General features: G+C 49.8%; 1 protein-coding gene and 1 pseudogene across 1 annotated transcript in view; one reads left to right on the top strand and one right to left on the bottom strand.

Annotated features, from left to right (window-relative positions):
- Positions 1 to 7,270, top strand: part of LOC148527401 (gametocyte-specific factor 1-like) — a 133,458-nt gene extending 126,188 nt beyond the window's left edge. Inside the window, exon 10 of the mRNA XM_088469296.1 lies at positions 5,801 to 7,270. The gene's annotated coding sequence lies outside the window, so the exon portion shown is untranslated. The remainder of the gene's footprint in view (positions 1 to 5,800) is intronic.
- A 684-nt stretch (positions 7,271 to 7,954) lies between these two features.
- Positions 7,955 to 8,071, bottom strand: LOC148527400 (5S ribosomal RNA; annotated as a pseudogene).
- Positions 8,072 to 25,474: the final 17,403 nt, after the last annotated feature.

The following is a 25,474-nucleotide window of genomic DNA, read 5'->3' as shown; positions in this document are numbered from 1 at the left end:
AGGCGCCTGGCAGTGGCTTATCCGTTCGTGGATAATTATTTTGCAAAGTGGGAATCCCCTCCACAGGTGGATTCTCACGTGACCCGTCTTGTCCGTAGCGCCACATTGAAGATGCCATCCATGTCCTCCCTTAAGGATGCTACGGACCGCAAGGTGGAGATCTGCCTGAAGTCCGCTTATTCCCTTGCAAGGGGGGCAGCACGGCCGGCTATGGCCATTTGCTGGGTTGCCATATCGATGGAGCGCTGGGCGGATTCATTAGAGGCGTCTTTTGATTCCGACTGTCCGGCCGAACAGGCGGAGTTAATTGGTAATCTCCGTGATTCGGCCACTTATATCAACGAGGCGGCCTTAGACATTAGTACTCTGGTGTCTAGAATTTCTTCAGCAGCGGTGGCTGCTCGTCGCACCTTGTGGCTGCGATCCTGGAAGGCGGATGCAGATTCCAAGAAGGGTTTGGAGGCGTTGCCATTTACCGGAGAAGTTCTCTTCGGTCCGGATCTGGACAAGATTGTGGCCACGCTGGCGGCAGCCAAATCGGCTTGTCTCCCGTCGGCCGCTGCTCCATCTGGTTCTGGACCATCGTCCTTTCGGTCTTATAGGGCCCAGGGCAGGCCCAAACCACAGTCTTTTCCTCGACAGGCTGGTCCTAAGAAATCGGCCAAGCCCCGGAAGCAGGCATGGAGTACCAGACGTCCGGCCCCTAAGCCAGATGACAAGCCTTCGGCCTGACGGTCCGGGCCTCCCTTTGGGGGATCCCAAGGTGGGAGGCCGCCTGCTGCAGTTCGCCCAGTGTTGGTCGGTCACTACGACAGACACTTGGGTTCTGGAGGTGGTCTCCCACGGGTACGCCCTCTCTTTCCGGCACAGACCCCCCGGCTCGATTCTTCACCACGGGTCTACCATCAGACCGGAACAAGGCTACGGAGCTGCGGAAGGTATTGCACACTATGCTCCAGGCTGGAGTTATAGTGCCTGTTCCATTCTCCCAGAGGGGCCAGAGTTTCTATTCAAATCTTTTTTTGGTACAGAAACCCAATGGGTCATATCATCCGATTCTCAACCTCAAAGCTCTCAACAAGTCTTTGCGGGTACCGAAGTTTCGGATGGAGACCCTACGGTCCATCATTCTGGCGCTGGAACCTGGGGACTACATGGTGTCATTGGACATACAGGACGCTTACCTGCATGTCCCTATTCTTTTGCGTCATCAACAGTTCCTCAGGTTTGCAATCCGCAGCGACCACTTCCAGTTTCGGACTTAACCTTTTGGCCTGGCGACAGCACCACGTGTGTTCACTAAGGTGATGGCGGTCATGGCAGCTTCTCTGCGGCTGCAGGGAGTCCGCATGTTGCCGTACTTGGACGACCTTTTATTGGTGGCGGGATCTCCAGAGCTCCTTCTACGCCACTTGGACCTGACCATTGCGCTACTGCAACGGCACGGCTGGCTAATCAACTGGCAGAAGTCCACTCTAATCCCGTCTCGGAGGATTCTGCATCTCGGAGCCTTATTGGACTCGGAACAGCAAAGGATCTTCGTGACGGGGGAAAAGATCTCTGCTTTACAGTCGAGGGTGCGCAGTTGTCTGCACAGCCGCCGGGTGTCTCTACACTTGGCGATGAGGTTACTGGGCTCCATGGTGTCTATGTTCGACATGGTGGAATATGCCCAGTTTCACTCCAGACCTCTGCAGCACCTGATCCGGAGGTTCGCCTGTCCCTTGCCTGGTGGTTACAGACGTCCCATCTCAGCAAGGGACGTCCGTTCTGGGTTCCAAATTGGGTCCTGTTGACAACGGACACCAGTCTTCGGGGCTGGGGAGCAGTTTTGGGTCCACACTTGTTCCAGGGCAGGTGGACGCCGACAGAAGCGGAGCTTCCAATCAATATCTTGGAACTCCGTGCGGTCTTCAATGCTCTCCAGCAGGCACATCGGGTTCTCCAGGGTCATCCGGTACAGGTCCAGTCGGACAACGCTACCACCGTGGCCTACATAAACAGGCAAGGAGGAACCCGAAGTCGGGCGGCTCTCGTGGAGGTCTCTCGGATCCTGGTATGGGCGGAGCGCAATCTTCCAGCCATATCAGCGGTCTTCATTCCGGGAGTGCTAAATTGGGAAGCGAACTTTCTAAGTCGCCAGGGCGTTCATCCGGGGGAATGGTCCCGGCACCCGGACGTTTTTCAACTGCTGGTGGACAGATGGGGTCTTCCAGAGATCGGCCTCATGGCGTCACGGCACAACAACAAGTTGCCGGTGTACGGGTCTCGCACAAGAGACGAAGGGGCGTCTCTGGTGGATGCTTAGTCCGTCCGGTGGACGTTCCGTTTCGCATACCGGTTTCCTCCGATTTCCCTTCTTCCACGGGTAATCCGGAAATTTAAACAGGAAGGAGGGATGCTCCTGTTGATAGCTCCCGCGTGGCCCAGACGGCACTGGTTCTCAGGCCTTCAAGGTCTGTCCGTGGACAGTCCTCTGCGGTTGCCGCTACGACCGGACCTTCTGTCACAGGGTCCCTGTCTTCACCCGGACCTGACTCGGCTGTCTTTGACGGCGTGGCTGTTGAGACGGCCATGCTGAGGTCCAGGGGTTTTTCCAGCTCTTTGGTGCGTACCATGTTACGAGCTCGAAAGCCGTCTTCCGCGAGGATATACCATCGCGTGTGGCATACGTCCTTCCAGTGGTGTCGACCGAGAGGTTATGCACTGAGGGAATTTCGTCTGTCTCGGATACTCGCCTTCCTACAAGCGGGACTAGATCATGGGCTTTGCCTTGCTTCTTTGAAGGTACAAGTTTCGGCCCTGTCTGTCTATTTTCACCGTAGGATTGCTACAATCCCGGATGTGCGCACCTTTATGCAAGGTGTTCTCCGCATTCAGCCGCCCTTTGTTCCACCTGTGGCGCCTTGGGATTTGGCTGTGGTCCTGAGGGCTCTCCAGGGGCTGCCGTTTGAGCCACTGGAATCAGTGGATCTTAAATGGCTAACAGCTAAGACTGTTTTCCTTCTGGCTATTACTTCGGCCAGACGTGTTTCTGATTTAGGGGCTCTTTCTTGTAGACCCCCTTTCTTGGTTTTTCATGGGAACAGGGCAGTGCTCCGCACTCGGCCCGAGTTTCTTCCCAAAGTTGTTTCCCAGTTTCATGTTAACGAGGAAATCGTTGTTCCGGCCTTTAACTCACCTGGTCTTTCAGTGGGTGAGGCCACTTTGGATGTTGTGCGGGCCTTAAGGACTTATGTTGACCGCACTTCTTCGTTTAGGAAGTCGGACGCCTTGTTTGTCCTCTATGGCTTCCGTAAAAAGGGTTGGCCTGCTTCAAAGCAAACTTTGGCAGCCTGGATCCGTATGGCTATTTCTGAAGCTTATCTTCATGAAGGCCTGCCGGTTCCTCTTTCTGTGAAGGCTCATTCCACTAGGTCTGTGGGTCCTTCGTGGGCAGCTCGACGTGGTGCCTCTGTAGTCCAAATCTGCAAGGCTGCTACGTGGTCCTCTGTCCATACCTTGGTGAGGTATTACAGGTTTGACACCTTCGCCTCTCAGGATGCTTCCTTCGGGCGGCGGATTCTCCTTTCGGCACAGGAGCGTCCCCACCCTTAAAGGATACTGCTTTGGGACATCCCCAAGGTATCCTGTGGATACCCTATGGACCCTGAAGTAGAAAATATGATATGGTAAGAACTTACCCTTGTTATCTCTCTTTCTACGAAGTCCATAGGGTTCAACAGGACTCCCGCCCTGTCGCACCTGTGCTGCAGATGGGCTTTGCTCTGGTCACCGGTTTTTCCGTCTCCCTCTGGTGAGAATGTGATTCTTGTGTGTGTCCAGATCTTTTTTTCTCTCTCTTCCTTCTCCTCCTCCGGCCTCTGGCTTAGTACGTAACTGAGATGCCTTGGCTCGGGGGCGGGGTATAGGAGGGGGACCCTAGTGCATCCTGGGAGGCTGAAAGCTTAACTCTATGGTGCCCGATGACTGACGTCACACCTATACCCCAAGGTATCCTGTGGAACCCTATGGACTTCGTAGAAATAGAGATAACAAGGGTAAGTTCTTACCATTTCTCATATTTTCAGCCTCCCAGGATGCACTAGGGTCCCCATCCTATACCCCGCCCCCGAGCCAAGGCATCCCAGTTTCGTTGGTGCCCGGCTCGGAGTTGGATGCACCTATTGAGAGGGGGGTTAAGGATAGCCCCTGAAGTTTTCTTCAAGGCAGCTGTGGCTGCCCATCTGGAAGTACAGCATGGACAGTCATCCTTGACGTCCATGCTGTCTTCCCTAAACCCCCGCCGGTACCAGAACGCTGGTACTGACCCGGGGATGCTGGTAGGCATCTGGGGTCACAGCTAGCGGTGACCCCAGATGTTTGGGACCATGGGGGACAGCAGGTAAGCAGCGGGGTCCCGCGGTGGGTCCCTGCTGGAACATGCTCCGGAGTCCCCAGGCAGGGGGCTTCCTGGGGACTGGCTGCAGCGTGGAGCCAGGTTACAGACCTGCGCTTCCACTACCCCCCTGGGACAGCGGACCGCAGCTGAGCGGTAGCGCTGCGGCGTCCCAGGGGTCAATTGCATGCCAGGGGAGCGCGCCTTCCCTGTACACAGCCGGCGCCTCCCCCGCTGCACACAGCCTCTCTGTACTTGCCGATTGGCCCTGTGGCAGCGTTCCTCCCCCAGGCCGGCCTCCTCTCTGCTCCTCGGTGGCCATCTTTACAAGAAAGCATGGTGGACGCTGCTGATCGGTGGCATCGTGGTCTGGGTCCCCCGGCATACCTCTCCTCCGTTGGAACATGTCTGTGTATGCAGCGCTGTGTCCTACCAGGCCCTGTGTCTGCATAGTTGAGGATCAGCGATGATAGTGCAGGGATTGATTTCTTTGCATTGTATGTGACTGCTGCTAGCGTGTGCTGTCTATTCCAACTTTCTACTGTCAGCCTTTTCACTGTCCCTGCTCTTCTTCTGCTAAAGCCCTTGCGGTGAGTAATTGCACTGCGGTTCTACCACTGTACTAACGTGTATCAGTGAGAGGGGTCACATACTTGCCATCATGTCTGAGAGTGATTTTCCTCTCCGGCTTGTGTGTACTACGTGTAAGGTACCTATAACGGAGGGGGAGGGTAGCGCGGAGGGGCTATGTCAACCGTGTTTTTTATGGACGCGGCCAATTACTGTCACTGCTTCGGTTCAGGTACCGCCCTGGGCTTGTTTTGCTAAAGCGCTTACAACCCTAGTGGGCCAGTTAGCTCTGCAACCTGCTTTCCCTCAGATGGGATTGTCCCAGCAGTCAGTGGTGTCACCCATGCAGGGGTTCCCGAGACAACTTATGGTACCCCATAGTCTCCCTATTTCCCCTCCTCAGGTCTCTCAGGAGCCTGCGTGGGTTAATTCTCTGACAAGTTCTGTGCAGCAGAAAGTATTATACTGCATAAATATCCCAGCATACCATCTGAGCTTTTGATGTTGTATAAGGCAAGACTTTTAAGCACCATATTGTGTCGTGGAGTGCCGGGGAGAGTTCAAGGGAAGTTGTTGACGACATTGCATCGTTTGCGATTTGTCTAGTGTGTAGGCACCTATTAAGTAGTCAGCTAAATTTCCCTGAAGACTGTCTGAAAATAATTCTGTATCAAAGACAATTTTATAAATCTACCTCAGTGTGTAACCATCATTTGCTAATCCTTTTATTAGCTGGAGTGTATTATTTATTCTTTTGCCTGTTGTGCAAAAATCTGTCTTGACTGCATAAAACACATTGTATGTATGTTTGTATTTATATTGTGTGTTTTTTTTTTTTTTTTTCTATTTTAGATCCTTGCACTTTACGGATGTATATGAGGACCAGGTTGATCTTCCTCTGGTACTTTCAGTTGCTGTTATTCAAACTTTTAGTTTAGTGTTAAGTAATGTTTGTTTCAGAGGGAGAACAAATGCTTTACCAGGCTTTGCTTTTCATTATTGAAGATCTTTAAGTTTCTCCGAAGAACCCAAGCCCATTGCATGCCAGTGAATGAGCTGATCAAAGGGTCATGCTAAAGTTTAGAGCAGTTGTAAGCTTGAAGTGCTAATGTTGTATGCATTCAAAGAGCAATGCCCTTCATAAATGTGTTAATACACAATCATTATTTAAATGTTTGTTAAATAAAGTGGCTGCAGTTGTGTTCCTTTTAATTACCAAAAAATATTCATTAGATGACATCCAGATTTACACAAATATAAGTAACTTTGTGCATCAGTTTATGGTGTTACTTTTTGAGGGAGTTAATTGATATCAACTAAGCCACATATCTGTAACCTTACTTCCAGTAGCCCGTCTTGTGTTCGTTTGCATTGTAGTCTTGGAGCTTGTAAATAATAGCCTTGCGCAGCTAATCTTACATCATATCCATGTCCTCAGTGGTTTATGTAAGCCAGTCAACAAGTACTTTTACTGATGCATATTGTTTTTTTTTGATCAGTGATTGTATTGAACGTAATGTTTACTGAGTGGACCATAGTCCAAATTATGCATTGAAAAATAGTGAGATTGAATTATCCACAATGTTCGGCTGTGCACATCACAGTAGAAAATAGTAACATCACTAATTTTCCTGCGCACATCAGTGGGATGTGAGAGAAGTGGGGAAAATTAGCTATGTCTCTGGCCAAAAAAGTGCTTTTGCCAACCAACCGTTCTGTTGGCCATCTTATAATTCAATTCCTCCCCTATATGTTTTACAATTGAAACATTTTTGTAGATCAAGAAAAATCGAATTGTAATAGAATACATAAAAGCCTTCTTGTTTTGCACTTGTTACTGGAAATTCATAAGTAGCTTGTGTAAGGACCAAACAGATATTGTTGTAGATACAGAATTCTCTCTGTAGGTTATGTTGGTTAAGCATGGGAAGCTGTTTGTGCCTTGCACCTGCACTTCCTACTGTGAAAATCGCACATTCTAATCGATAGGTTACAAAACCCCCATGACGGGGAAATGTTTTCTATTCATTTTATTACTTCATAACAGGTGTGTACAGCAGTTTAAAGCACCTTTATGACACCACACAACAAACTTGTACACTTATTTAGGGCAGTATTCAACCCATCCCAGGGCATGCCAATGTAAAGTTTTATAGTCTGTCATATCAGATGAAAAACATTCCAACTGTGGTGGAACATTTGAACCATGGTAGAAGTCAATTATTAGTACCATGTTGGAAGTACAGTTGTTTGATACGAAAAAATAATCTTTAAAAATTTAACATGTTACTATTTTGATTTAGACTGAAGTTAAGATCAGTAAAGTTGGATCTGGAAAATATTATTTTTTTTTTCCTGTTTAAAAAAAATAAAGTTTTGTTTCATTTTGTGTTGGGTCACATCTGAATTTTTTGAAAAACATTTAACATGCACACTAGATATATTGTTAGTGGATTTTTTGAATAATGTTTTCCATTTGGCTCATATTTCAAATCTTTTAGGGAATTGTAAGCGTGAGTTGGGGTCACTAATGAACTGCTAGAACTTCACAAGCGGCCAGGCAGTTATCCCTTCCCTCAAACAAACAGGGAGGGTACCGCACAGAACTTTTTCATATTTTGTGTCGAATTGTTATAAACCAACCATAGATTCTCAATACTTAATTTGTATCATAGCACTGTGTTGGTGGTGCTCCCAAGAAAAAGAGAACAAGAAGGGTTTGTCACTGGGGCACTCTTTAATCCAAATATATAAAAAATAACTTTACATTTTTATTAAATTATAATAAAACAGATCTCCTTAGCAAGTAAGTGGGTATGGCGAAAATATTCTGAGCCATCAAATTCCTACAAATTATTGATGAGATTCAAAAACCGTATCTATAACTTTAAATATTGAGTGTAGGGTAATGGTATCCATAATAACCCGGTGATTATCAGACTTAGATTCAACATAAACACTATGCTGTGTTACACATTTTATCCCAGTCCAACTCTTCTCTGGAATTACCTACAGCACCTGGTATTCACAGGTGGTCTCCCATTCAAGTACTAAACAGGCCCAATACTGTATAGCTTCCAAGATCAGATGATTGGGCATATCCAGCATGGTATGGATGTAGGTTGAATATTTTATTATGAGAGTCTGGTTCCCTGGTGTATACACAGCAATGATGTTTGTAGGACTATCTCGCATGAGGAGTCCGCTTTGTTAAAATAGTGCAGAGTCAAAAAAAAAAGTATTGCACAGGCGTACTTTATTTGTATCACAAGTAAAACTCTCTTTATACATTGTCTAGGTATCACACATAGGGATTGTATGGTCTGAGGTTACATAACATAATTGCATTCTATATAATACAACATGTGTGCTTACATTTATCCATCTCCAAGCAGACTGAATCAAGTTGTAATAGAAAATAAATGGATACAATTGTTGTTTCTACTTCAGGGTCCATAGGGTATCCACAGGATACCTTGGGGTATAGGTGTGACGTCAGTCGCAGGGCACCAAAGAGTTAAGCTTTCAGCCTCCCAGGATGCACTAGGTCCCCCTCCTATACCCCGCCCCCGGGCCAAGGCACCTCAGTTTAGTTTGGTGCCCGGCCGGAGTCGGGTGCACCTGTTGGAGTGGGGGCTAGAAGAGCCCCTGAAGCTTATTCTTCATGCAGCTGTGGCTGCACAACTGGATGAACAGCATGGACAGTCAGTCCTGACGTCCATGCTGTCTTCCCTACACCCCGCCGGTACCAGAACGCCGGTACTGATCCGGGGATGCTGGTGGGCGTCTGGGGTCACAGCTAGCGGTGACCCCAGATGCTCCGGACCATGGCCGGATTCAAGGGGGACAGAGGTAAGCAGCGGGGTCCCGCGGTGGGTCCCCGCTGATCACATGGTCCTAAGTCCCCAGGCAGGGGGCTCCCTGGGGACTGGCTGCAGCGTGGAGCCAGGCGACCAACCTGCGCTTCCACTACCCCCTGGGACAGCGGACCGCAGCAGAGCGGTAGCGCTGCGGCGTCCCAGGGGTTAAATGCATGCCAGGGGAGCGCGCCTTCCCTGTCTCACAGCCGGCGCCTCCCCCGCTGCACACAGCCCTCTCTGCATGCTGCCGACTGGTCCTGTGGCAGCGCTCCTCCCCCAGGCCAGCCTCCTCTCTGCTCCTCGGTGGCCATCTTCTCCAGAACGCATGGTGAACGCTGCTGGAAGCGCTGGACGGAAGCATCGTGGTCTGGGTCCCCCCGCATACCTCTCCTCCGCTGTGGTCAGGTCTGTGTATGCAGCGCTGTGTCCTACCAGGCCCTGTGTCTGTGTAGTTGAGTGATCAGCGCTGTTAGTGCAGGAATTGTTATTTTTCTGCATTGTATGTGACTGTGCTAGCGCTGCTGCCTGTAATCTTTTCTTCTCTAAACTGTCAGCTTTATTACTGTCCCTGTTCTATCTGCTAAAGCCCGTGCGGTGCTGCAGGGTGGTCTCTCGCCTATTTAATACTTAATTGGTGAGAGAGGTCACATACGTGGTGCCATCATGTCTGAAAGTGATTTTCCCCTCCGGCTACAGTGTACCACGTGCAAAGTACCGTTAGCGGAGGGGGAGGGTAGCGCGGAGGGCCTTTGCCGGCAGTGTTTGTCCATGGCGCGGCCTATTACGGTTACAGCACCGGTACAGGAGCCGCCCTGGGCTTGTTTCGCTCAGGCGTTAACAGCTTTAGTGGGCCAGTTAGCTCCGCAGCCCGCGTTTACTCCGATGGGTTTGTCCCAGCAGTCTGTGGTGTCGTCACCCATGCAGGGGTTCCCACGACAATTGGTGGTACCCCACAGTCTCCCTATTTCCCCGCTCCCGGGTTCTCAGGAGCCAGCGTGGGTTAACTCCCTGACGAGTTCTGTACAGCACTTGTCGGATGTGTTGCAAGGGGAGTCTGTGATGCGGTCTCATAAAAGGCCGGTGGCGTCTCTGTCCGCTCCTTATGAGGATGACGAAGGGACGTCTGATGATGGGGAGATTCTAGATCCTTACGATCAGGAACCTCTCCATACTAAGGACGCTGATGCTAAGTCCAAAGTATATATTCCTGGACTTATTCGGGCGGTCCGCACAGCCTTGGTGATTGAGGACGAAGTTCCCCCAGCGGCTAAATCTAAGTATGCCTTTTTCAAAGATGTGAAGGGCGATGCCACAGTCTTTCCTCTTTCGGGTCAGTTGGTGGACCATTTAGAGGAGGCGTGGAAACAACCTGGCAAAAGATACCAGCCGCAGAGACGCCTGGCGGTGGCTTATCCGTTCGCGGATAATTATTTTGCGAAGTGGGAATCCCCTCCACAGGTGGATTCTCACGTGACCCGTCTTGTCCGTAGTGCCACATTGCTGATGCCATCCATGTCCTCCCTTAAGGATGCTACGGACCGCAAGGTAGAAATCTGCCTGAAGTCCGCTTATTCCCTTGCAGGGGGGGCAGCACGGCCGGCTATGGCCATTTGCTGGGTTGCCAGAGCGATGGAGCGCTGGGCGGATTCATTAGAGGCTTCTTTTGAATCCGACTGTCCGGCCGATCAGGCGGAGTTGATTGGCAATCTCCGTGATTCGGCCACCTACATCAACGAGGCGGCTCTAGACATTAGTACTCTGGTGTCTAGAATTTCTTCAGCAGCGGTAGCTGCTCGTCGCACCTTGTGGCTGCGATCCTGGAAGGCGGACGCAGATTCCAAGAAAGGTCTGGAAGCGTTGCCGTTTACCGGAGAAGTTCTCTTCGGTCCGGATCTGGATAAGATTGTGGCCACGCTGGCGGCAGCCAAATCTGCCTGTCTCCCGTCGGCCGCTGCTCCTTCTGGTTCGGGACCATCGTCCTTTCGGTCATCTAGGGCCCAGGGCAGGCCCAAACCACAGTCGTTTCCTCGACAGGCTGGCCCTAAGAAATCGGTCAAGCCCCGGAAGCAGGCATGGAGTACCAGACGTCCGGCCCCCAAGCCAGATGACAAGCCTGCGGCCTGACGGTCCGGGCCTCCCTTTGGGGGATCCCAGGGTGGGAGGCCGCCTGCTACAGTTCGCCCAGTGTTGGTCGACCACTACGACAGACACTTGGGTTCTGGAGGTGGTTTCCCACGGATACGCCCTCTCCTTCCGGCACAGACCCCCGGCTCGCTTCTTCACCACGGGTCTCCCATCAGACCGGAACAAGGCTACGGAGCTGCGGAAGGTATTGCACACTATGCTCCAGGCTGGAGTTATAGTGGCGGTTCCATTCTCCCAGAGGGGCCAGGGTTTCTATTCAAATCTATTTTTGGTACAGAAACCCAATGGGTCATATCGTCCGATTCTCAACCTCAAAGCACTCAACAAGTCTTTGCGGGTCCCGAAGTTTCGGATGGAGACCCTACGGTCCATCATTCTGGCGCTGGAACCTGGGGACTACTTGGTGTCATTGGACATACAGGACGCTTACCTGCATGTCCCTATTCTTTGGCGCCATCAACAGTTCCTCAGGTTTGCAATCAGCAGCGACCACTTCCAGTTTCGGGCGTTACCTTTTGGCCTGGCAACAGCACCACGTGTTTTCACCAAGGTGATGGCGGTCATTGCGGCTTCTCTGCGGCTGCAGGGAGTCCGCATGTTGCCGTATTTGGACGACCTGTTATTGGTGGCAGGATCTCCAGAGCTCCTGTTACGCCACTTGGACCTGACCATTGCACTGCTGCAACGGCACGGCTGGCTAATCAACTGGCAGAAGTCCACTCTAATCCCGTCTCGGAGGATTCTGCATCTTGGAGCCTTATTGGACTCGGGACAGCAAAGGATCTTCGTGACGGAGGACAAGATCTCTGCTTTACAGTCAAGGGTGCGCAGTTGTCTGCACAGCCGCCGGGTGTCCTTACACTCGGCGATGAGGTTACTGGGCTCCATGGTGTCGGTGTTCGACATGGTGGAATACGCCCAGTTTCACTCCAGACCTCTGCAGCACCTGATCCTGTCCAAGTGGAAAGGGCTGACTCAGTCTCTGAAGTCCCAGACGATTGTGCTCACCCAGGAGGTTCGCCTGTCCCTTACGTGGTGGTTACAGACGACCCACCTCAACAAGGGACGTCCGTTCTGGGTTCCAAATTGGGTCCTGTTGACAACGGACGCCAGTCTTCGGGGCTGGGGAGCAGTTTCGGGTCCACACTTGTTCCAGGGCAGGTGGACGCCGACAGAAGCGGAGCTTCCAATAAATATCTTGGAACTCCGTGCGGTCTTCAATGCTCTCCAGCAGGCACAGCGGTTTCTCCAGGGTCGCCCGGTGCAGGTCCAGTCGGACAACGCTACCACCGTGGCCTACATAAACAGGCAAGGAGGAACTCGCAGTCGGGCGGCTCTCGTAGAGGTCTCTCGGATCCTGGTTTGGGCGGAGCGCAATCTTCCGGCCATATCAGCGGTCTTCATCCCGGGAGTGCTCAATTGGGAGGCGGACTTTCTAAGTCGCCAGGACGTTCATCCGGGGGAATGGTCCCTGCACCCGGACGTTTTTCAACTACTGGTGGACAGGTGGGGTCTTCCAGAAATCGACCTCATGGCGTCCCGGCACAACAACAAGTTGCCGGTGTACGGGTCTCGCACAAGAGACGAAGGGGCGTCTCTGGTGGATGCTCTGTCCGTCCGGTGGACGTTCCGGTTCGCATACCTGTTCCCTCCGGTCTTCCTTTCTTCCACGGGTAATCCGGAAATTCAAACAGGAAGGAGGGACGCTCCTGTTGATAGCTCCCGCGTGGCCCAGACGGCACTGGTTCTCAGACCTTCAGGGTCTGTCCGTGGACATTCCTCTGCGGTTGCCGCTACGACCGGACCTTCTGTCTCAGGGTCCTTGCCTTCACCCGGACCTGACGGCTGTCTTTGACGGCGTGGCTGTTGAGACGGCCATGCTGAGGTCCCGGGGGTTTTCCAGCTCTGTGGTGCGTACCATGTTGCGAGCTCGGAAACCGTCTTCCGCGAGGATATACCATCGCGTGTGGCATACGTTCTTCCAGTGGTGTCGACCGAGAGGTTATGCACCGCGGGAGTTTCGTCTGTCTCGGATTCTCGCCTTCCTGCAAGCGGGACTAGATCATGGGCTTCGCCTTGCTTCTTTGAAGGTACAGGTTTCGGCCCTATCTGTCTGGTTTCACCGTAGGATTGCTACAATCCCGGATGTGCGCACCTTTATGCAGGGTGTTCTCCGCATTCAGCCGCCCTTTGTTCCACCTGTGGCGCCTTGGGATTTGGCTGTGGTCCTGAGGGCTCTCCAAGGACTGCCGTTTGAACCACTGGGCTCAGTGGATCTTAAATGGCTAACAGCTAAGACTGTTTTCCTTCTGGCCATTGCTTCGGCCAGACGTGTTTCTGAGTTAGGGGCTCTTTCTTGTAGACCCCCTTTCTTGGTTTTTTATGGGAACAGGGCAGTGCTCCGCACTCGGCCCGAGTTTCTTCCCAAAGTTGTTTCCCAGTTTCATATTAACGAGGAAATAGTTGTTCCGGCCTTTAACTCACCGGGTCTTTCCGTGGGTGAGGCCTCTTTGGATGTTGTGCGGGCCTTAAGGACTTATGTTGACCGCACTTCTTCGTTTAGGAAGTCGGACGCTTTGTTTGTCCTCTTTGGCTTCCGTAAAAAGGGTTGGCCTGCTTCAAAGCAAACTTTGGCAGCCTGGATCCGTATGGCTATTTCTGAAGCTTATCTTCATGAAGGCCTACCGGTCCCTCCTTCTCTGAAGGCTCATTCCACTAGGTCTGTGGGTCCTTCGTGGGCAGCTCGACGTGGTGCCTCGGCAGTTCAGATCTGCAAGGCTGCTACGTGGTCTTCTGTCCATACCTTCGTGAGGTATTACAGGTTTGACACCTTCGCCTCTCAGGATGCTTCCTTCGGGCGGCGGATTCTCCTTTCTGCACAGGAGCGTCCCCACCCTTAAAGGATACTGCTTTGGGACATCCCCAAGGTATCCTGTGGATACCCTATGGACCCTGAAGTAGAAAATATGAGATATGGTAAGAACTTACCCTTGTTATCTCTATTTCTACGAAGTCCATAGGGTTCCACAGGACTCCCGCCCTGTCGCACCTGTGCTGCAGATGGGCTTTGCTCTGGTCACCGGTTTTCCGTCTCCCTCTGGTGAGAATGTGATTCTTGTATGTGTCCAGATCTTTGTTCTCTCTCTTCCTTCTCCTCCTCCGGCCTATGGCTTGGTAACTAACTGAGGTGCCTTGGCCCGGGGGCGGGGTATAGGAGGGGGACCTAGTGCATCCTGGGAGGCTGAAAGCTTAACTCTTTGGTGCCCTGCGACTGACGTCACACCTATACCCCAAGGTATCCTGTGGAACCCTATGGACTTCGTAGAAATAGAGATAACAAGGGTAAGTTCTTACCATATCTCATATTATCGTATGGATATCTCCAATAAATGTAGAGTATCGTTACCCCCTTTAGTGCTGTATATATGATATTATCTCAACTCTAAGGATTAGCCTGGTTATAGCCTTATTAGGGGAGGGCTCAAACCCTCTGGTTAGTTGTTGATTATAACAGAAACATATACCAGGAATATGCAGTGTATTCCAATGCTTATGTGGCCATCCAAAGATAGTATATGTAATATATCCACTAATATGCCAATACCACTGTCACGATTATTTCATAGTATGAACATACAAAGTGATATGGAATTATTCCTAGGAGGACGGTATATATCAGTCAACTGTTGTACCTGCAAAAAAGAGATCTCATATATACATATGCGCAATTTACATGCTTTTCTCTCTCGTTTTATAATCATTCTGGCATGTATCTATATATCAACTGTACTTTTCTCCTATAGTCAGGTTCTTCAAGGTAATATTAGATACATATATTTAAAGTTCCTCAATGAATGCACATCAGCAAATTAAACCAAATTAGGCAGGGGTTATAACCCTCCTTCCATATATGTTCACAGAGAAACAGAATATATTGCAGAGACAGAGGGGGATACAATTCTCACAAAGTTATAAAGATGGACATTGTCCTGAAATAAAACAAGTTGCAAATGACCATCATCTAATAATTGCTGCAAAGAGAATGAGATATACAAATAAATCTAAGCCTCCGCAGCTGCAAAGAGAATATAGGATATACCAATTAATCTGAGCCTCCGCAGCTGCACTGACACGATGGTCAGTTAGCTATACAAAAAATGAATAGTTCCTAAGTGCAGTCACATTTGCAGAGCGATCATCACGTTTAGAATTGCACTGACACGACGGTCAGTCAGGCATACATACGGTGTCCGGGTTAATGGTTTGAAGTCTGGTCCGTGCACAGACCAAATCTACATGGGTGTGCGGTGTGTAGGACGCGCGTTTCGCCTCTCGGGTGGCTTGTTCACCTCTCCAATGCCATGACACACGAGAGGTTCCTTTTTAAAGCATTTGCACAAGTTAGGTGGGTGTATTATCTGACGTCATTAAGCTGATCATAGGTCTCAAACAGTGCCCCTGGGTCAGGTACTGCAGACCGTCATTATAATAGCAGCACTTCAGTGCCCATGGTGAGCATTAGGACAGGTCTGAGTAGTCTAATCACTCTGAGTTGAACAAGTAAGCGTACGAGCCGGTGCTTAAAAACATGGTAGTTAACCCTTCCCCGCTGGGTCGATTCACAGGCCCCCATTCGCCACAAGCGGCCGGCAAAGTTTTTTTTTTTTTCCATTATTGTGACGCCATGCTGCGCTGAGAAGAGGAGCCGCGGCCTGGCGCAAAGAGAAGCAGCAGCCAGAAGAGAATAAGGGACTGCAACACACAGAAAAACGGCTTTTAGCTGGGGCACACTTGGACAAAATTTCATATAGAAAAATCATTTAAAATATAACTTTTATTATGTTCATATAAAATTGTGAGGTACCTTTATGCATAGTTTTGTCAAATTAAATATTGACCATGTTAGGAGATTATAAATGTACTGTTATAGTAATGCTTTGGATTTGAACGTTACCGAGCTAAATGGTGAAAATATTACAGCAATTCTGCATTACACAAAGCACACATGATATAGGTATCATACTATCTCCATTCCAAACGATGATGATATATAAATATATACGATTTGTTGGTTAATGCCCCTTGTGCTATCCCGGTCCTCGACCAGTGTAGATTAACCTCTACAGCACCTGGTATTCGTAGGTGGTCTCCCATCCAAGTACTGACCAGGCCTATTGCTGTATCGCTTCCAAAATCAGACGAGATTGAGCAGATCCAGTAAAGTAAGACTGTAGGTTCAATTCATATGGTGGAGGTAAATGTTCATATGCACATGGACTACACAGAATTGTAAAATGTAGGACTTTCTACTTCAGGGTCCATAGGGGGTCCACAGGGTTGACCTTGGGGTATAGGTTGGGAACCAAATCCGGGCACCACGCAGTTAAAGCTTTTAGCTCCCAGGATGCACTGGGTCCACTCTCCCTATAACCCCACCCCCAAGCCAGAGGCACCTCAGTTTAAGTTGGTGCCCGGCCGGAGTCGGGTCACCGTTAGCGCAGGGGGAGCTGATTAGCAGCCCCTAAGCTTATTTTATTTTTATAGGGACAAAGTTTTTTCATGGACTTTGGACTCTTCAGAGCGGCAGCGTCGGACTGTCCATAGGACGTCTAAGCTGCCGCTCCGTCACCCCGCTGGCGCTGAGACGCCAGTACAGATCTGGGGATCTCAGCGGGACCCCAGAGTCTGTACTAGCCGGACTCTGCGGGCGCCCAGGACTGCTGCCGGATCCACGGGGAGCAGGTAAGGTCGCGGATCACCGCTTGCGGTGATCCGCGCATTTCAAATGCAGTCCTGTGCCTCCGGTCTCAGGGGACAGACTGGAGGCGCCGGCAGTGGCGGCGGGCCCCCCATACCCCGTGTGTCCACTAGACCACCAGGGACTTAACGATCGGTGCAGGGAGCCGGCGTCCCGGGAGGTTAATAGCCGGCCAGGGGAGGCAGCCTTCCCTGTTACAGCGGCTCCTCCCCTCAGCTCAGCGCGCCTTTCAGTATCCATAGTCTGGCGTCGCTGAGCTGCTTCCTCCGCGGGCCACGCTTCCTCTGAGGTCTCCAGCGGCCATTTTATCTCTGTGGTGCAGCAGAAATCTCTCAGGATGGCAGTGAGTCCAGTCCCCCTGCGTACCTCACCATCAGGTCAGTGTACACAGCGCTGTAGCCTTCCCAGACACTGAATCTGGGCAGTTGAATGCAGTGTAATAGTGCAGTATATTATATGACATGTTTATGTATATATGTATATATCTGCATTGTATGTGACTTATGCTAGTGCTGACTGTACTTTATTCTCTCACCTGTCAGTGTATATCTATCCCTTTTCTTTATCTGCCCTAATACAGCTGTACTTAGGGTGGTTCTGAGACCTCACATTTATATACTTGTTAATATTTGTGTGGTTTGTCACATACTGTTGCGTGCTGCACGTTGCCATATTTTAGATGGAACTGTGTGTTGCATACGCTGAAAATGGGTCCCTGCAGCTAATTTTTGGCATCAGTCAGGACCAGTATAGTGCTGCTTAATATTTCCGCCAAGATTGGTCAGATATGTCTGACCAGGAGATAGAGCGTTATACTGCACCCATTTTTACTATCCTGCAAGCCATGTGCTGCAGGTGTTAGTGCGGAGGATTTGACTCATAAAGGGTTCTGTATGTGGCGTCATCTGGTGCCGGCCTCTTTCACGACCCCCTTGGGCGGTTTGTTTTCTCGGGATCCTCTCAATTGCGGATCGCCGGGCGGGCCCCATTGTTGTACCTCACTTGGGGTTACTTCACCATACTGCCCTTTTCATCTCAGGGTATCTCGCAGCTTCTTGCACTCTTCCCCTGTGACACAGACTACCGCTCCCTGCAGGGGTTTTTCGCAGTATATGAATTCCCCCTGGTGCCACAATAGTCTGTCATTCCCCTTGCAGGGATTACCACAACAGCCACCCTGGGTGGATGTCGTTTTCTACGAAACGCTAATTGGCGTGGTTGACGCCCTGTGGTTACTTCCCAGTTGGCTCTGCCGTGAACTGGGTACTGTTCGGGGCTCTTTCCCTCTTACACGGGGGGAAGCCTATTTCAGGTATTATTATCCCTGCTTTAGGGCTGGTAGCAGGTCCATTCTGGTTAGAGTGAATGTTGACCTGCACCTGTATCATACACCCTCAGTATTGCGTGCCTTCGGGTTACCTGTTGCTGACTAGCGGGTGGATCGCATAGCGGGACTCTGGCTGTTGCCAGATAGGAGGTGTTACAACAGTGTTTGGCCTCCTGTCCCAAATTCCCTGAGGGTCATCACGAGCCCCTCCTGGGGGGGATGGGCGTGTTACTCGTCTGATTACAGACGTTACTACGCCTCCCATTCCTGCGTGGTCGGATTCTTCGGATCCGTAGGTGGTAACTCTGCCTGAAATCAGTATACTTGCTTTCAGGAGTTGTTACCCATCCTACCATGGCTATAGCATGGTTGGTTAATACTATTGCATATTGGGTTGATGCATTTGTAACGTTTTTTCCCCTCCAACACGTCGGGGGTTCAAATGTATTTGGTCGCTCAGGTAATATATGCAGTTGTCATAGGTGGACATGCCTATATTGGATACCAGTCTCCTAACTTTCAGAGTTCCGGCTGCGACTGTATCCTCCGTAATACCCTATGGCTGCGCTCTGAGAATGCAGAGGTGCAGATACCATCTTTAGGGTTGATATTGTTTGGTCCTGACCTTGACAAGATTGTAGTAACATTGGCAGTATTACTAACGACAAGTTTACCGTTTTCAGCTATGCACACTACAAGGCCTCAGACTAAGTCTGTTAAGTCTTTTTTGTCCTCTGGGTCAGCCTAAAGGTCTGTTTCTTCGTAGACTGTCGGCATCTACAAGGGCCGACATATCCAGTACCGAGCAGGCCTGGACTGCCAGCCGATCCTGCTTCTGAACCTACGGATATCTCTTCAGTCTGACGGGACAGGCCTACAACTGGGAGATACCGATTTTCTCAGTTCGCCCGGTATTAGTGTCAAGTTGCCGCGGCTACGTGGGTAGGAGGGTACGCCCTCTTTACAAGGGCCTTACAGATCCAGAAAGCTATGCAGTTGTTGCGGTAAGCGGAGCTAATTGGGCCATCCCCACTATCTCAGTGAGGGACTGGTTGTTCTGTTTTCTTTCTGGTGCGGTGGCTGAATGGTCCTCTTTGGCCTGTTCTCTGTCTCAATTCCCTGAACCAGTTCCTAAAGCTACCTGGGCTCAGGAGGAAATCCCTATGCTCCATCATACGATGTTTGGAACCTGGGGACTTTAGGGTATCAATGGATATACAGGACGCGTGCCTACGGGTACTTACAGAGACCTTTCCTCAGCATGGGCTGAGGTTTGCTGTATCACAGCAACACTTACAATTTTTCGGGCTCTGCCTGTTGGGACTGTCCTCAGCCCCACAGGGGTTTACCAGCGTTTTGGATTTTCTGTCAGTTCTTCTGTTCAGTATATCCCAATGCTCCTGTACCTGGACGGCCTCCTGCTCTTAGCGGGATCACCGGGGTACTTTACGGCCAGGTCAGGATGACTGTGGCTTCTTCAGGGTGCAGACGTTTAATCAACGGGGAAAAAGTCCTCCCTGCATCCCTCTCTGGGTATTCTTCATCTAGGATCCCTGCTGGATTCTCAGAATCTGAGAATTCTTCTGGCGTAAGACGGAATCTCCTCTCTTCCATTAGGAGTACATGGTTGTCTGCGCAGTCGACAGATGTCTTTACACTCTGGGATGCATGGTGGAATGGGCTCAGTTCCATTCCAGGCCTTTCCATAATTGGCTCATCTCCAGATGGAATGAGTTTTTTTCTGTCGGATAACTGTTCAAACGATGATGCTCTCTCCGGAGGCAAGTCGGTCCCTGTCCGGGTGGCTATGGCCATGGCCATCTCGTCCAGGGTTTTCTTTGCTAGGGACAGTGTCTGGACCGAATCCTTTTCAGTGCAGTTGGACGTCTGTCGATTCCACCCTGTCAATTAACTTACTCTGGCATAACTCTTGTTTCCCGGTGAACCTGAAAAGGTTCAGTCCGACAGGGTCAGGACAGTGGCTTCCTTTTTAGCAACACTGTTCGTTGGGTGGCAATGACAGGTATGTCACATATTCGGACATAGTCCGAGGGTCTCCTCCCGACCATCTCGGCAGCGTTCATTTCAGGAGCTCTCCATTGGGAAGCGGGAGTCCTCAGCCGTCACGACGTGCATCCCGGGGACTAGTCTCTTCCCCAAGAGAGGTTTCATCTCCTGGTGAGCAGGGGGGGCCCCCCTGAGGTGACCCTCATGGCCTTCTGACTTTATCACACTATGGTGTTACAGTTCAGCTCTGGGGATTCTGAAGCAAACTTCAGCGACTCTTTGTCGGTGAAGTGGTCCTTCCACTTTGTGTACCTGTGTTCTCCGGTCTCCCTTCTTCCTCGAGGTCTTTGGAAGTGTTTTCAATCGAGACGGAGATGCTTTCCTGCTGGTGGCTCCTGATTGCCCCAGATGTCAGGGGTACTTGGATCTTCGGAGTCTCTACATCGATACTCCATCCCTGATGCTTCACTGCCCGGACCTGTTGTCTCAGGGTCCTTGGTTTTGCCTTGGACCTGGGTCGTTTGTCTTTGACTGTGTCCTTACAGTGGTCTTACGGCTTCCCTGGCTTTGTCATCGTTGGAATGATTAGAGCACATGGATCAGCTTTTGCTGGGACCTACCACAAACTGTGGCAGCCATAAATCTTATGGTATTGTACCTGTCGATACAATCCTCCGGTGTCCAGGATTTCCAGATATTCTGGCATTCCTTCCGGCTGGCTTGGGTTTCACACTTGGCCTGGTCTTCCTGACAGTGCGGATCTCTACACTGTCAGTATGGTTAAGATATGGAATTGCTTCACTCTGGTATCCAGTTCATCCTTTGGAGTGTTTTCTTGATTATGCCTCCATTTGTCCTCCCTAGGGACTCCTTGGGAGTAAGTAGTGGTTCTTCGTTACCTCCGGGGACAGTCAATGGAACCGCTGGTTGTGATAGCCATTACATGGTCTATTGCTTAGGCTCTCTCTTTCTCTCAGGGTGTTTATATCAACCAGGAGAGTGTCTGAATTGGGAGCGTTCTCATGTGGCTCCCTCTTCTGGAGGGCATCATGTCAGGGTGGGAGTTGCTCTCGCCCTGTGTTTCTTCTTAGTGGTTTTCAGGTTCCATATTATTCTGGAACTTATGGTACGGCCATTCTGTCCCCAGTCCTCTCGGCTGGTGTGGCCTCATTGACTGTGGTCTGGCCTCTTTGGATTTATGTGATCCGTTCAGGTTCCTTACGGAAATCGGACTCCTTATTGGTGGTCTGAGATTTCTGGTTTTCACAGGAAAGGATGGCCGGCCTATAACCAAATGTTGACTTGGATGGCCTCGTAGGTCTTCCTCAGGGGCCTACCCATGGGTAGGCCTTCCTGTTGTTGATGCTTGTTTTTTCTCGGGCCATGTGACCCTCGTGTGCGGCTCGCTGTGGCGCCTCGGCTGTTTTGCCTTACTAGGTGGCCACGTGGTCTTCTGTCCACACCTTTTTAAGGTTCTAGGCATTGGTTTCCTTTGCCTCTCAGGATGCTTCCTTTTTGGCGACGGATTCTCCTCTCAGCACAGGAGCGTCCCCACCCTTGGTTGAACTGCTTTGGGACATCCCCAAGGTCAACCCTGTGGACCCCCTATGGACCCTGAAGTAGAAAACAAGAGATATGGTAAGAACTTACCTTTGTTATCTCTGTTTCTACGAAGTCCATAGGGTCCACAGGGCGCCCGCCCTGACGCACCTGGCTTCATATGGGCTGTGTGGCTGGTCACCGGTTTTCCGTCTCCCATTTCGGTGAGTATGGTTATTGAGTGTTCCAGTTTTCTCTCTCTTTTTCTCTCCTCCTCCGGCCTTTGGCTACTTACAAACTGAGGTGCCTCTGGCTTGGGGGTGGGGTTATAGGGAGAGTGGACCCAGTGCATCCTGGGAGCTAAAAGCTTTAACTGCGTGGTGCCCGGATTTGGTTCCCAACCTATACCCCAAGGTCAACCCTGTGGACCCTATGGACTTCGTAGAAACAGAGATAACAAAGGTAAGTTCTTACCATATCTCTTGTTGTCACAAAGAGGAAAGTCCATTTTTTAATTAAAACAGATTGTGAAAAAAGTTATGCACAAGCATACTTTGATCCTGGATATAAACACACTGATTATAATGTTCACATACTACCATGGTGTGATAACATCATATATTCCACAATAATCCTTGAAGTATAAGGGGTTAAAACATCACAGATTTCAGTGGTGTTGAGAGTAGCATGTCAACCAAAAAATATTTTTTTTTCTCATAGTACTGACTTGTATCATAATAGTATCACCTGCAGCTTAGAGTCATATCTCAGCCAATTCCTATCAATTTGACTGGGCTTGTGCACAGTATTAACGTTCAACTTTTATATGTTCACAAATCAAAGAGTCAAAAAAGGTCAAAGGGGAGTGAGTCTCATGACATCTAAGGCAGTAGCAGAATTTAAGTCTGCATATGGGGTCCCTGTTAGTATCACAGAGACATCTTAACAGAAAAAAATAACTTTTAAAAAGCAATGCATATGTGCATAATCGCCTATTGCCAGAAAATCAGTGTACAAGATCCTTAAGAATTTTAAGCATAATAATGTCAGCACAAGCTATTAAGGTGGGTTGCATTAATGAACACTAAACCGGCACTGGGTCTGTCAGCGGTAATACGATACCAGTGTGTCAGTGGTGGAGGTCCAGTCCGTGCACTAACTGAGCCTCATAAAGTTTTTCAGCAGATTGGTAAGGAGGATGCGCGTTTCGCCTAGGTACAGGCTTGTTCACCTCGCCATGGCCTGGACCTAGGCAAAACGCGCGTCCTCCTTACCGATCTGCTGAACAACTTTATGAGGCTTAGTTAGTGCACGGACTGGCCCTCCAACACTAACACACTGTATTACCGCTGACAGACCCAGTGCCTGTTTAGCGTTCATAAATGCAAACCATCTTAGAGAGATGGGTCTGACATAAGCCTGTTGACTAATAAAAGTGACATGGGGGTGCTTGGAGTAAAACAGGAAGCGACACAGGGGTGAGGCGTGGACTGGAGTGACATGGGGGGTGGGGTGGAGTTAGAGTCTATTTGCCAGGAGCGTTCAGACACCTAGATACACACCTGTTTTGGATTATCCTGTCCACAAGCCTGAGGACGGGTGATGCAATCAAAGCTCTTAATTATGCAATTTTACCTAAACCTTTTCTCCACTATTGGTTTATAAGGTCTGTACAAATAATCCCCTTGGGTACATGTGACAGGGAGTGGAACATGTGTCTAAATATAACTGGGTGTAGAGCCGCTGAGCGGCTGCACACACGTTTGCCAGATGCCATCATTGTGTGGTTTACGTTAGCTGGTCAGCCATTGCCATATTTCTGTGAATGGGTCATCAATTTGCAACTAAAAAATGTCTCCTCATGGGTACTTGGATTGTCACAAAGGGAATGGGTAGCTTTAGCTGTATCATCTGCATACTTTTCTTTGGAGATAGGATCTGAACTCTTTGCGTGACTGATATTTTATGATTAAAACAGAAGCGATGCATCTAGCAGCAGAGAAATTAGATTAATGTCTTTGATAGGTTTCTTGACCTACACTGTCCCTTTCTTTGGAAAATGTCCCATAATCATTAAATACAAGCCAAGCATGTCTAGAATCTGTGTAGATTGAATGTGTCTACAGGCAGGAATGGATGGTCCAAGGTGGTTGATAACATCATGGTTTAGCATGGCAATTAGAGTTAAAAAAGTGTAAGAGATACTTTTAAAGAATATGTTTTTCAGATATTTTATTGTGGAGATTGTGGTATTGCAAGGACTCAGTGAGGGAATTGTGGTTTGGTAGAAGAGCAAATTGGGGCATACGCACACGTGAAATGCACTAAAATTGTGGGTTATCTTCCAAACTGCACGTCTATCCTCCACTTTGTGTACAAGTCCAATGTTCACGTTAGCTAGGCTAGAAGTGGGGACATTAATGACATGCATTAAGTAGGAGGTGATTTTTAAGTACTGCTGTCTACTTTGTCAGTAATAGGAAGGGGTTTCCTAGTTACCCTCCTCTCCCCATTGGGTGCAAGCTCAAACAATGTTCAAGATTTCCAGATATGAGTGTAGAGAACAGAAACTAGTTACAATAGTAAAGGCAGGGATGCAGGGTAGTTGGTCTGTGCTACAGCCTGGCAGAACATATTCCATTCCCCCAAAGGTAAAAAAAAAAAAAAGTGTGATCAAAAGGAAATTAGCATTCATTTTGGAGACAAATCCTGTGGAATAAGGGTGTAGGGTGTTCTTTATCGGCATGTAGTTTCGAGGCCAACGGTCTAAATCCCGACCTGCCGGCTTCCAGACGTTCTAATCCCGGCGTGGCATCTAAATCTAGACGCCTGTCACTAACCAGACACCGGAAGACCGACGCCCGGCATCCCGATCGAATCGATGCCGGGCGCGGACAGCCGCGCAGGGGGAGGGTTAGGGCTCCGGGGGGGGACTTAGGGTTAGGCACCCCCCCCCCCCCCCCCGGAGGTTAGGGTTAGGCTGTGGGAAGGGGGGGTTAGGCAGCCCTGGTGGGAGGTCAAGATTAGGTACCCTCCCCCCCCGGGGGACTTGGGTTTAGGCGGCGGGGAAGGGGGGGGGATGGTTAGGTTTAGGCACTTGGGGGGGTTAGGGTTAGGCACCCCTAAGGGAGGGTTAGGGGGGGGGATTAGGTTAGCGATACTTACCTTAGGGACGATCGGGATTTTCACCCTTGCCGGGTTGCCGCTGTCAGGATTTGAACCGCCAGACATGCGTCTGGTGGTAACACCTACTACACCCCCTTTATCATGTTGACAATGTTCCTGGTGCACTAATGGCGGCTTGCCTTATTCGTGGGTACAGAGGCGACCACATTAAAACTTCTGGATCATCTCGTGTTGCTTCCAGTGGTGAGTATCCCTTACCCTCTCCTCCCATAGCCAAACCATAGCCCTTTCCTTGTTGCCTAACATTCTTCTCCCTGCAGAATATCAACATTTCACAGATGCTGACATGTTCAATTTCAACAATGTCAACATAACTTGTCATCTTGAATGTTGCCATTGTAAATGTCGGCATGACTACATCCCTGGTGGAGTCGCAGGGCTCTTGTAACAGCCAAGAAGTGATTGGTAACTTCCTTATATGTATCTATTAAATACATCCATAACTACACACATCAAGGGCAAAGAGACAACCTCAGTAGAATCTTATTCCATGGGGAATCTTTATTCTGCAAACGCAGGAGGAGGCGGCAGATAATACTGCATTGCGACTAGGACCAGCGACCGTCATAAACTTTAAAACCTATTGTCACAAACCCGGGCTGACTCGCAGATACAACAATTTGGATCAGCTGGTTGTGACGCGGCACACCGCGGTCACTTAAGAAAATACATAGTTCTTCTGCCACCACGCAGACTGTTCTCCG

Source organism: Taudactylus pleione, unplaced genomic scaffold (genome assembly GCF_031769625.1).
Source record: "Taudactylus pleione unplaced genomic scaffold, aTauple2 ptg000089l, whole genome shotgun sequence".
NCBI lineage: Eukaryota > Metazoa > Chordata > Amphibia > Anura > Myobatrachidae > Taudactylus > Taudactylus pleione.
This window is presented reverse-complemented; position numbering and strand designations above follow the sequence as displayed.